This window comes from Sapajus apella, unplaced genomic scaffold (assembly GCF_009761245.1).
Source record: "Sapajus apella isolate SASKATOON/1434 unplaced genomic scaffold, GSC_monkey_1.0 scaffold46, whole genome shotgun sequence".
NCBI lineage: Eukaryota > Metazoa > Chordata > Mammalia > Primates > Cebidae > Sapajus > Sapajus apella.
This window is the reverse complement of record NW_022436986.1, coordinates 20,063,827-20,075,587: the sequence shown is the minus strand read 5'-3', so window position 1 is coordinate 20,075,587 and position 11,761 is coordinate 20,063,827.

Sequence of the window (11,761 nt, the reverse complement as noted above, 5' to 3'; positions counted from 1 at the left end):
GTCTGGTTGATTCTATCCTCTGGGGTCGTCAAGTCACTTCCTCGTGGGGAATTAGTGACAGGGAGAGCTAGGACTCTTGGCACAGGCGTGTGTCCCCTTCTGGTCTGGAATATCCCAAGCTCCCATCTCCTTTCATGTATTATACAAGTTTTGATTAAGCAACTACCACATGCCATTGGGTAGGGCAGGGGGAAATTGAATGACAAGCGTCTCCGTGAAGGAGGCATGAGGGAAAGTGATTTGGCCTGGAGCACTGGGAGATGGCGGGTAAGGGGCTCATTCACTCTGTGTCACCATGGGTCCTGGTGCTCGTGGGGATGAGGAGGCCTGGCTTCTTGTGCCACAGATCTGTGATGGGACTCTGGCAAGGCTTGTCCCCTCTCTGGACCACCCTCTGGTTTTCAGTCAATTAAGTAGGGGACACGGCTTCCTGTCCCATTGAGTTCTAGTGAGGGTCAGGGCTGTGAGCAATATCTGATTCATGTCATAAGTGCCCAGTAAAATCCTGTATTAATCTATTCTCAGCACTGCTATAAAGAACCACGTGAGACTGGGTAATTTATGAGGAAAAGAGGTTTGACTCACAGCTCTGCAGGCTGTACAGGAAGCATGGCTGGGAGGCCTCAGGAAACTTACAATCATGGCAGACGGCGAAGGGGAGTCAGGCACGTCTTACAATGGAGGAGCAGGAGAGAGCGAGAATGAAGGGGGAGGTGCTGCATACTTTCAAACCACCAGATCTCATGAGAACTCACTATCATAAGAACACCCAGGGGGAAATCTGCCCCCAAGATCCAATCACCTCCCACCAGGTCCCTCCCCCAATATTAGAGATTACAATTCAATATGAGATTTGGGTGGGGACACAGAGCCAAACCATATCAGATGTGGCAGGTCTATGATTATGGAGAAGTCCAAGTATGACATGAGGAGTTGGGGTGAGGAGGGAAATGGCCCATTCCAGAAAGAGCTATGAGGCTAACATAACTCTCCCACTTATAGTAAGGGAAACTGAGGCCCACATGGTTCATTCATTTGTTCATTCATTCATTCATTCAACAAACTGGTGGCTGGATGCCTGTAATCCCAACACTTTGGAAGGACGAGGTGAGAGGATTTCTTCAGCCCAGGAGTTCGGGACCAGGCTGGGAAACATAGTAAGACCCTTTCTCTACTAAAAAATAAAGTAACTGGACACGGTGGCACACACCTACAGTCCCAGCTACTCAGAGGGCTGAGGCAGAAGATCACTTGAAAACAAGTGGCTGAGACTGCAGTGAGCCATGATCACACCACTGCACTCCCAAACAACACCACTGGCTGGAAAACACTGCCATGATCACACCACTGCACTCCCAAACAACACCACTGGCTGGAAACACTGCCGTGATCACACCACTGCACTCCCAAACACCTCTGGCTAGAAAACACTGCCAGAAGGCGGCAACCTGCGCCCTGGACTTGGGCAAGGTCTGGGTAGGCCAGCCTTAGCCACAGGCTTGGGTAGCCCATGGGATGGAGCAGGCTGAGGCCAGAGGGCCAGCCAGGGAGCAGCTGGGGCTGCTGGAGGAAGGCCACAGCCATCATCTGGAACAGAACTCAGACTGGCCACTGTGTTCCTCAGACCTGGCCTGAGGAAATCAGAGTCCCTTTACCCCACCACACTTCCCAGAGCAGGACCGAGCAAGCAAAGACTCGGTGCTCTCCCAGCCATCATTCTGGAAAGTAGCTCTGGGAATGTGCCTCCTCTTCCCTAGCAGAGTGAGGACCCAAAGATAACAGCAAGGTGTCTCAAGGAGACTTGAGAGTGCTGTGTGACTTGGGGTAGGCTGCTGGGCCTCTCTGGGTCTCTCGTACTGCAGGGCCCTGGCTCCTGAGTCTGTGCAGGGCTGGTGCCTGAAGGTGGGACTGGTGGGGTCCATTTGGGTTAGAGCACCCGTGGCCAGGAACTGATAGACAACACTTGTGACTGGGCATTAGAGGTTTTCCACAGTGGTGGCTTCCTGGAAGGCCAGAATCTGTGGAGACAGAGCCCAGGGACAGAAGGTGACAGCCAGATGCCACAGACAGCCAGACCAGGCAGAGCAGGCTGTAGTTAAGCCCACAGACTGAGCCACCCAAGCTCAAACCCATGGCTGATCCTGGACTAGTGACTCAACTGCTCTCAGCCCGTCACTTATACCCAGAATGAACACAAAACACTACCCCCTTACAAAACTGCCTTGCAGATGAAATTCCCTGACACGTAGAAAGAGTGGAGCATACAGCTTTGCCAGTTGCAGACAGTTTCACCAAAAGCAACCTTTAGCCAACATGACAATTGGATGGAATTGACAATCAGGTTAAAAAAATGCATTTAATATATGTTGATTAAACTGTTTAGAACAGAGCCTGGCGCTAAATAAATGCTGGTTGTCATTGCTGTTATTATTACGCATGGATGCTTTTGCCGCAAGCATTCTATGAGAACCTGCTTTCTTTGGGATAGCACTGAATAAAGCATAGGGCTTTTACCCTCGTGGAACACAGACAATAAACAAGAAAGAGGGCAAAATACATGGCATGTCAGATGGTGATAAATGCTATGGAGCAAAACAGAGCAGGAGAGTGGTGCTCTTGTCACGGCAGGGCTGCAGTCCTAAGCCGGGAGTTCTGGTGGAGGCGATGGGTAATGCTGGTACAGAGACCTGAACAGGGACGGTGAGCCTGATGAATGCCCTAACGTCTTTATTTTCTAACATTGGTCATTTCCATGCCACGTCAGCATGGGTGGTTCTCCAGGTTGGTGCCTGGGCTCCTCCCCACTCCCCAGAACACTTATCTCACTGCATTGTGGGCCTGCTTGCTGGGAGGTGCTCGGCCCCAGGCAGGGGAGGTCCCTGGCACCAAGCGTGAAAGTGTGAGAGCATTCCTTAGTTGCCTTGAGAAGACAGAGGGCGACCACCCCGGGGGACCCTGGCCTTACTGGTTCATTCGTGTTTGGACGATGCCCACTGGAGCCAGCCACGATTTTCCAGATTCCTGGTTCTAGTTCACACTCTAGCTCAGCAAAACCCCACTTCCTTTTCCAGAGAGAGACAGAGGACTCAAGGAGCCTGGTCTTCACTACCCTTGACTCATAAGCCATGCATCCACCTGTCAGTCGGTGACATGGTTTCGCTGTGTCCCCACCCAAATCTCATCTTGAATTGTAGCTCCCATAATTCCCATGTATTGTGGGAGGGACCAAGTGGTAGGTAATTGAATCATGGGGCTGGGTTTTTCCCATGTTGTTCTCATGATAGTGAATGAATCTCATGAGATCTGATGATTTTATAAAGGGCAGTTCCCCTGCACAAGCTCTCTTGCCTCTCACCATGTATGATGTGCCTTTGCTCCTCATTCACCTTCTGCCATGATTGTGAGACCTCCTTAGCCATGTGGAACTGTGAGTCCATTAGACCTCTTTTTCCTTATAAATTACTCAGTCTTGGATATGTCTTTATTACCAGCATGAGACAGACTAATACAGTCAGCCTCCTCCCTCTAGAACTGCCCCTCTTCTAGGATCCCTAAGGCCCAGGGGAATTCCACAGGATCCCGGGGATGTATCAAGACCCTTCTAATTCATTTGGTACTTACGAAGAACATGTGGACTCAGAAGGACACTTTAGGAGCCCTGCTAGCTATAGGACTTCTATAGATTGCCAGCACTTGGGGGCAGTTCTCTGAACCCTGAAACATGGTATTAGTGCTCAAGAACTGTCAAAAGAAGGTCTCTGCTACCTTGGAACATTAGAATTGGGGAAAGCTCTTGGAAATCCTGAGGCACTGCAGGAATTTCCAAGGATTCCAAACTCCTGGAAGATCTTTCTGAAATTTTAAAACACTGTAGCCAAATCGGGAGGGATTTTCTGGAATCTTTGGCTGGATGGGGCTGCAGCGGGGAAGGGACATTCACCAGAGTCCTGAAGGCCATCCGGGGGTTTTTAGAGTGCTGGCTGCCCAGATCCTTAGTTGAGTTTGCCAGATCGTTGGGGATCCCAACTCTCAGCCCCTCTCTCTGCACGATGGGGAGCATGGCGAAAGCATTGAATTTGGACGGCACGATGGGGAGCATGGCGGAAATCATTGAATTTGGATGGCAGGATGGGGAGCATGGCATAAAGGGTTGAATTTGGACGGCACAATGGGGAGCATGGCGAATGTGTTTAATTTGGACGGCATGATGCGGACCATGGCGAAAGTGTTAAATTTGGATGGCACGATGGGGAGCATGGCGAACGCGTTGAATTTGGACGGCACGATGGGGAGCATGGCGGAAATCATTGAATTTGGACGGCAGGATGGGGAGCATGGCAGAAAGGGTTGAATTTGGACAGCACAATGGGGAGCATGGCGAAAGTGTTGCAGTTGGACAGCACAAGCTTCTGGAAGAGCACTCCTGTGGACACTTGTACTTAAAAGGCTGTGAGGTCTTATCTGCGGGGCTGCCTCCCAGATAGACCCCAAGACTTGGAGTCATCATGAGAGTTTGTCAAGACCCTCTTGTGAAGAACACCTTGCTGCTTCAGCCACACCAGCCTTCTCTCAGCGTCCCAAATGGGCCTGCTTTCCCTCCCTCAAGGTCTTCCTTCTCTTGGCCTAAGGATACATTGGCCCCAAATTCATATTCATTTTCAGTCCCTTTATGATAGGATTCAGCCCCTTTATGGTATATTCTGTGTCCTCTTAAATGTCCCTTTTCCATTTTTATCTTCTCCTTTGGCTTCCAATGACTCATCTTCCTTTATTTTAGGCAAACAAACATGGCGGGGCAGGTTGGGCACTTGGCGTGGCCTTGTTCTGAGCCACAGACTGAAAGCTACTGGAACTTGTAGATGGGTTAGCGCTGTGGCTAAAGACCAGGACTGGAATCTGGAGACCTGGGTTCAAAGCCTGCCTTGCCACAGACCCCTGTGTATGCCAGACAAGGCCCTGGCTAACACTGACATCTACACAGGCTGGCTGGCCAAGAAGACCTTTGGGAAGACGTTTTTGAAAGTTGGGCAGAGGTGTCTTTCTCAAGAACCCTCATCCAGTGTATGGCTCTTCTGCTTAGCATGTTTGCTAAGCCCCTACTTGAAGGCCAGGCCTCCTCTGCTGGATACAAGCGACACCCGCCTGACCCTGGTCCACTGCCCTCTTCTCAAGGAGCTTCCAGCCAAGTGAGGGAAAGGACAAGCAAAGCGACGGTCAGGAGGCAAGGGGATAAATAACAGCAATGCGCATTCATCTGGTGCCAGGCACTGCTGCCAGCACTTGCCATGTTAATTCACTCGTTTCTCACAACTCTGAGAAGTAGGTACTGTTAGTATTCTCACTTTGCAGTGAAGGAACCAAGGCAGGAAGGGGCTCAGAACTTGCCCAAGGTCACGTAGCCAGTAGGTGATAGAAGTGGGATTTGAAACTGGCTGGCCTCAACCACCATGCCAGGTGCCACTCAGTGGGACCACAGAGGAAGGCCAGGTAGAGGATCAGCTTCTCTCCGACTTAGGAACCCCTGAAGACAGTTGGGGTGCCTTCCTGAGACATTGTTCTCCACCAAAGCCCGGCACAATTCAGCAAGGCCAGACCAGGCAGAGGCACTTTGATAAAGCAGAGGAGGGGACTTACTTTCTCTCCCTCTCTCTCTTTCTTTCTTTCTTTCTTTTTTTTTTTTTTTTTTGTTGTTGTTGTTGAGACAGAGCGTTGATCTGTTACCAGGCTGGAGTGCAGTGGCGCAGCTCACTGCAACCTCCTCCTCCCGAGTTCAAATGATTCTCCTGCCTCAGCCTCCTGAGTAGCTGGGACTGCAGGCGCCCACCACAATGCCTGGCTAATTTTTGTATTTTTGATAGATACAGGGTTTCACCATGCTGTCCAGGAGGGTCTTGATCTCCTGGCTGCATGATCCGTCTGCCTCAGCCTCCCAAAGTGCTGATGACAGGCACGAGCCACCGGGCCCGGCCGAGGCCAGGAGTTCCTCAACCTCCCCACCGATGGTGGATCCTTCACCACCCCAAACCAAAGGGATTCTTTAAAAACTACCCAATGCCCAAGCGGGAATCTAGACAATGAGAAGCGCAGCCCTGCAGTTCAGCCTTTGTCCATAGGACAGGGCCCTGGGTGGAGGCAGGACATCCCCAGGGTTTCCAGGCTGCAGAACTTTGGGCAAACCCTCTCCGCTTCCCAGCCTCTATCTGCCCTACATACCAGCTGTGGGAGGCTGGGCAAAATAGTTCATCTCTTTGAACTCCAGTTTCCTCCTTTGTAAAGTGGGGATAAAATTAGTTTACCCTATGAGGAATTAACACAGGCTCACAGGGGATGACGTGAGAACTAGAACTGAATTCATCTAAACTGTTTAGAACAGAGCCTGACACATAGTTAGTGCTAAATAAATGCTAGTTGTTATTGCTGTTATTATTACTAATGGATGCTTTCAGCGCAAACATTCTATCATTTCTGTACTTGCAAGGGAGGAATTGTGTCAATTTCTGGACTCTCCTTATTACAGACTCATGAACTTGTTGACACCCAGCTTTCCTAGCTCCTTCCTCCAGGGAGACCCTCCTAACACAGATTCTTCCAGGGAAAGAAGTGGAGAGAAGGACTCTGTTGCCCAAGGGCAAGAGCCAGCAAGGGAGGAGTTCCCACTGCCTTGCCAAGGCAACTGATTCAGAGAAATTCATTTGTCTTCACTGAAGAAAGGCCAGTAGGAATTTCCAGAGAGCTCTGCTAGCCTCGTGGTTTCAGGAAAGAGCAATTTTAGTCCTTCCAGAGATGTTGGGTTGCATGAACGCAATCAGCCAGGAGTTGGGGCAGGTCCCTGGAGGTCCTGCTTCAATGGACAATAAGATTGGTCTGCAACAGCAAGAATATACCTGCATCCCCTTCCTGGACACAGATAAGGCCTTTGGAAGTTTATTCCTTGGTAACCCTTTCCTCAGGGGTGCAAAAGAAGCTATGTCCTGGGCCACAAGCTCTGTCCCCAGGGCGCTCTGATCTCAAAGACACTCTGAGCTCCAAAGATCGTAGGGGTAGGGTGCTTCTCCAGGCTGAGCCACCCAATCCTACAATCAGGAACCTGGATTGACAACATCTAAGGGCACCCCGACCCAGGGCCAACATTTATTATTTACTATGCTCTCCAAGAAGCAAGGACATGACACGCTTCTCATCATTTAATTCTCATCCACCCCTATGAGCTCCTACTTAACCCTCTTTAACAGAAGAAAAAGAATGGTGAAGTCACTTAGCTAAGATCAAACAGGCAGGAAAGGGTCGCAGTCATGGCTGGAGCCCAGGCCTGTCTGGATATAAAGTTCAGCTGCCTCGTCACCGCAGCTTGCCGGACAACGCCTTGGGAGTACTCCAGGCCATCATGCAGGGATGAACTCAAATTTGATGACTCAAGGAGAAGCCGCCGCGGAGCAAGGGGTCTTTGGTTTATAAATTGTGCCATTGAGTAGCCCAATCATACATTCCTTCCTTTGCTCATTCGTTGATCATAGGTTAAGGGATTTTGGCTGTGGTGAGTCTCATTTCCCAGTCTCCCTCAGCTGTCTTCTGCTTGGGTGGTCCTTCTTGGGGTCTGACCTGAATCTCCCCCATGGTTCTGAGTAAGTCAATCAACACTGTTGGCTGAGCACCTATTATGCACCAGTGCAGTGCTAGGCCTCAAAGAGGAGGAGAGGGTCCGGACTAGGTACGGCAGACACTGAGATGGCCTTGGGCTGGGGAAGGGAGAAAACAGGCTATGAAGAGTCCAATGAAGGGGGACCCATCAGCTCCAGTGTCTAAAGAATGTGGCCTAAGATCTGGATAAGAGACAAGACAGGGTCAGCAGAGTGCCTGAAGTGTCACAGACACAGATCTTGGTTTGAACTCCATGTCCGGGTGACCTTCAACACATGATCGCCTGATCTCTTAGCTTCAGTTTCCTTACCTGCAAAATAGAGCTACCAGCAAAATAAGATTCTTTTTTTTCTTCAACTTTTATCTTAAGTTCTGAGGTACATGTGCAGCACGTGCAGGTCTGCCACATAGGTAAACATGTGCCATGGCCATTTGCTGCACAGATCATCCCATCACCTAGGTATTAAGCCCCACATCCATTAGCTATTCTTCCTGCTGCTCTCCCTCCCCACCACCCCACAAAAAGATTCTTTTTTTTTTTGAGATGGAGTTTCACTCTTGTTGCCCAGGCTGGAGTGCAATGGCGCGATCTCAGCTCACTGCAACCTCTGCCTCCTGGGTTCAAGCGATTCTCCTGCCTCAGCCTCCCAAGTAGCTGGCATTACAGGTGCGGGCCACCACACCCAGCTAATTTTGTATTTTTGGTAGAGACAGGGTTTCACCACGTTGGCCAGGCTGGTCTCCAACTCCTGACCTCAGGTGATCCACCAACCTTGGCCTCCCAAAGTGCTGGGATTACAGGCATGAGCCACTGCACCTGGCCTCCAAAAAGATTTTTAACAGGATTGAGAACGACATGCTCACGTAGTGATCCGCGTGGACTTGGCAGACAGTAAGAGCTTAGTAAAGTTATAGTGGCCTTCGTGGCCTGCAGCAACTGCACCCAATTCTGGTTCCCCAAGAAAAGTTTTTTTTTTCTGTTTTTTGTTTTAAAGGGCCCCAACCAAGCATCAAGCTCTCTAGCAGGGTAGGGATGGGCAAGGCAGAAGCTAAATGTTTTACACTCACCAGGGGATTTTACATGGGCTTGGGGCAAGGAGGCCTGGGTGCGAGCCCTCACTGTACCTCTTTGAGCCTTTTTGCTCCTGGCCTCTGTCTCCATCTGTACAGAATAATCTGTGAGCAAACCCCGGTGTCTTTCTGGAAGTTCTCTGCTGCCCCCTGGTGGACAAGAGAAGCTCACACCTCAGCGCAGTTCCAGCTATGAATGGAGTCCTTAGCTAGACCACACGCAGTACCAAGTGCCTACGATGATGGGGTCCCTCAAATGTACACATTTGGGGTGCATTTTCACAAGTGACCCTCATTCGGTTATTTCAGCTCTTAAGCCAGGGAGGGAAAGGACTTCCCTCATGGTCCCCCAGCAAGCCACGAGGAGTAGGACTCAAGTCTCTGGATGGCCTTGATCTTAGAGGCGGATGTGTAGGGATGAGTAATGATACCTAGAAATCACAGGGCAGTGAGAGCACCCCTCCACGTCGCCAGCCATGGAGTTATGGGTGCTGTGCTGCTCCAGCTACGCCACGGGGCCCCTTAGTGGACACGCTGTGGCCCAAGGCCGTAGAAGCTGAGCAAGGTCAGACATTGGAGGAAAGGAGAGGTCATTGCCATTCCATCATTAGCAGGGGAGGACTCAAACCTTGACCACACCCTCTGGTCTGAGTCCCAATGTCCCCGATGTCCCTGTAGGTCCAGTCGCTATGTCCTAGTGCTCTGGCCCGGCCCCTTCCTTCTTCCTGGAAAATCCCCTAGGGAGTTGCTTTCCTGGGTCTCCAGCTTACACTGCCTCCTGATTGATCTCTCACAGTTACTAATCTGATTGGGCTTCACTTCCAAAAACCCACCAGCGCCCCCTGTGCATTCCCGAGCAACACCCCTCGGCCCCGCAGCACCGTCCCATCTACGGGTCATCAGCCACCTCCCCAGCCTTGCTGTCTCCACTCCCTCTGTCCCCAAGCTCCAGACCTGTGCATTTATTTTTATTTTTTGGATTACAAATGCATTTCTTTCTCTCTACGTTCTTCCTCTAAACCTTTGCAATTGCTGTTTCCTGTGCCTGGAACCCCTTCCCCTCCACCATGCGCCCACCCCCCCGCACTTTGTCTGGCTCACTCCTACTCTTGGGGTCTGACTCCCCCGCCCTGGCCTCTGCTTCCCCAACCACTGCTGCCCCCATCCTGTCTTATCATCATCTCACCTCGTCTGTTCCCCAACCCCGGATCTTGAGGGCGCTCCGGGAGGCCTGTCATATGCCCATCCTGTCCCCAGCACCAAGCGTGGAGTGTGTATTTGGCAAAAGAATAAGTAGACACGAGAATAAATGATGAGGGGAGAGCCTGGGTGCTGCAGTCAGGCCTATCTGGCCCCAAGGTCACACTGGGTGACCTTAACTAAGTCCCATTCCCTCCCTGAGCCCCAGTACGTGCATCTGAAAATTGAGGCCTCAATTCCATATTGCACCGGACACCCTGAGGCTCTGAGGCCTCCTGCAAGGGGCAAGACCCTCCCCGACAACCAAATGGTTTTAGAACTTAGCAATTCCCATGGTCTCTGCCCTAGGAAGGCAGGGACCCCAGAGCCTCCAGCCTCCCACCTCCCACCCCAGCAGCCAGAAGGAGAAGAAGGGGCGGCAGCTCTCTGACCACTGTTGGCCTTGCAACCTCATGCCCCAAGGTTAATTTTTAAAAAGCAGTCAAAAGTCCAAGTGGCTCTTGGCAGCATTTACTCTCTCTCTGTTTGCTCTGGTTAATAATCTCAGGAGCGTAAACATTCCCGGAGGCAGGAGAAGAGATCAACAGCCTGGACTTCTCCTCTGGGCCTCTCCCCACCCCCAGGAGAGGCTGTGCAACTGAATCCACAGCCCTGTCGTGAGAGGCTAGGGCCCTGTGAGCCTCAGGCTTCCCATCTGGACAGTGGGGTTGGTAACCCTAGTCACGCAGGCCTAACACGAGGGGCAGCGAGCCATCTTGGTGCACTGTAAGCAGGCTTAGCAGGGTGACTTTATTCCTATTAACGGTTCATTGTTATTTATTTATCCTTATACCAGGCCTACCTTCTCCAAAGACAGACGCCCTGAGTCACCACACAGGTAAGGCAGTGGACAGTTTATAGAACACGTCCTCACATGTTGTCTCTCTTGACCTCTTGACAGACAGAACAAGAACTGTTATCTGCAATTCACAGATTAGGAAACTGGGCTTTAGAGAGGGAAAGCCACCCCCAATGTCACACGGAACAAGGAGAAGTTGGGGTTACCACTTCCTCGCTACCATCATGAACCAAATCATCAAAGATTAAGGAACTCTGTGAACACAAGGAACACAAAGATAACTGTTCCAGAAAGCTAAACCAAGACAGTAACTGTGTTAAACTTACATCATGGCTTTGAGCTTCCTAGCAACCAAAGCAAGAAGGGAATGCCATCACTGGCCCAGGTTAGGGTGATGGAGCAAGAGAAACACATTATGAATAGAAGCACACTTGTTCCAGATACCAGTGAAAGAGGGATGGACTACTGAATCTTACAGAAGGGACATGATACACCATTTTTTTCTGCACTGACTACGAAGGGACCCCTCTATTCTCACATAAGCAGGGATCTTATTCTTGGGACTGCCTGCATGAAGAATTCATTCCCAGCTGTAGCAGACAGGTGGCTGAGAGTATGGAATGTTCCATGCCAAAGCAGGAAGGATGTAAAGACAGTAGCTTTGACCACTGGAGAAAGGAAATTCATAGAGGGGCCTGTGGTATTGCAGGCAAGAGTGTGAGCTCACAGACAAACCGACCTGGGTTAAAAAAAAAATTCTCATTTAAAATCTTAAATTTAGGCTGGCATGGTGGCTCATACCTGTAATCTCAGCACTTTGGGAGGCTGAGGTGATAGGCTCACCGGAGGTCAGGAGTTTGAGACCAGCCAGGCCAACATGGTGAAACCCTGTCTCTACTAAAAATACAAAAATTAGCCAGGCATGGTGGCTAATTAATTAATGACAATTAATTAATTAATTAAACCTTAGGTTTAATATTTCTACCACATTAGTTTCCTAGGGCTGCTAGGAAA